Genomic DNA, 1,174 nt, shown 5'->3' with positions numbered 1-1,174 from the left:
AGGATCAAGCTTCCTCCCCACCACCAACACAACCCACCTGCCCGCCCCTCCCCCAGCCCAGCAGGTACCTGGGAACAGGGCTCCAACCAGAATCATACAGTGCAGAAGAGGCCCTTCGGCCCATCGAGTCTGCATCAACACGTGAGAAACACCTGACCTACCTACCTGATCCCATTTACCAGCACTTGGTCCATAGCCTTGAATGTTATGACGTGCCAAGTGCTCATCCAGGCACTTTTTAAAGGATGTGGGGCAACCCACCTCCACCACCCTCCCAGGCAGCACATTCCAGACCGTCACCACCCTCTGAGTAAAAAAGTTTTTCCTCACATCCCCCCTAAACCTCCTGCCCCTCACCTTGAACTTATGTCCCCTTGTGACTGACCCTTCAACTAAGGGGAACAGCTGCTCCCTATCCACCCTGTCCATGTCCCTCATAATCTTGTACACCTCGATCAGGTCACCCCTCAGTCTTCTCTGCTCCAACGAAAACAACCCAAGTCTATCCAACCTCTCTTCATAACTTAAATGTTTCATCCCAGGCAACATCCTGGTGAATCTCCTCTGCACCCCCTCCAATGCAATCACATCCTTCCTATAATGTAGCGACCAGAACTGCACACAGTACTCCAGCTGTGGTCTCACAAAGGTTCTATACAACTCCAACATGACCTCCCTACTATGCCTCGATTGATAAAGGCAAGTGTCTCATATGCCTTTTTCACCAACCCACTAACATGCCCCTCTGCCTTCAGAGATCTATGGACACACAGGCCAAGGTCCCTTTGTTCCTCAGAACTTCCTAGTGTCATGCCGTTCATTGAATACTTACTTGTCAAATTACTCCTTCCAAAGTCACCCAGGAGCAAGGGTTCCCCCCACCCCCACCAGCTCAGCAGGCACCCGGGAACAACTTACTCGCTCCCCGAACAATAACGAGGAAGACGTGCTAGTCCAATTGCCTGAGTGTTTCTTTCCTCCCCCAAACCCACAATCGAATGACCACTAATGACGATAGTCAGGGTGACGGGAAAGCCTAAGGAAAGTTTCCCAAAGCAGATACTGAAGAATCTAAAGTAAGTTAAAAAGCAACCATTTTAAAGAGACATTTCCCACTACAGCATCATTAGATGGATAGTCATTGCTAGCAGGTACTGTGAACAGGGAGTCAAAC

The sequence above is a fragment of the Carcharodon carcharias genome, chromosome 11 (assembly GCF_017639515.1).
Source record: "Carcharodon carcharias isolate sCarCar2 chromosome 11, sCarCar2.pri, whole genome shotgun sequence".
In the NCBI taxonomy this organism is placed as follows: domain Eukaryota; kingdom Metazoa; phylum Chordata; class Chondrichthyes; order Lamniformes; family Lamnidae; genus Carcharodon; species Carcharodon carcharias.
The sequence above is the reverse complement of the archived record's forward strand: the minus strand, read 5'-3'. Positions refer to the sequence as shown.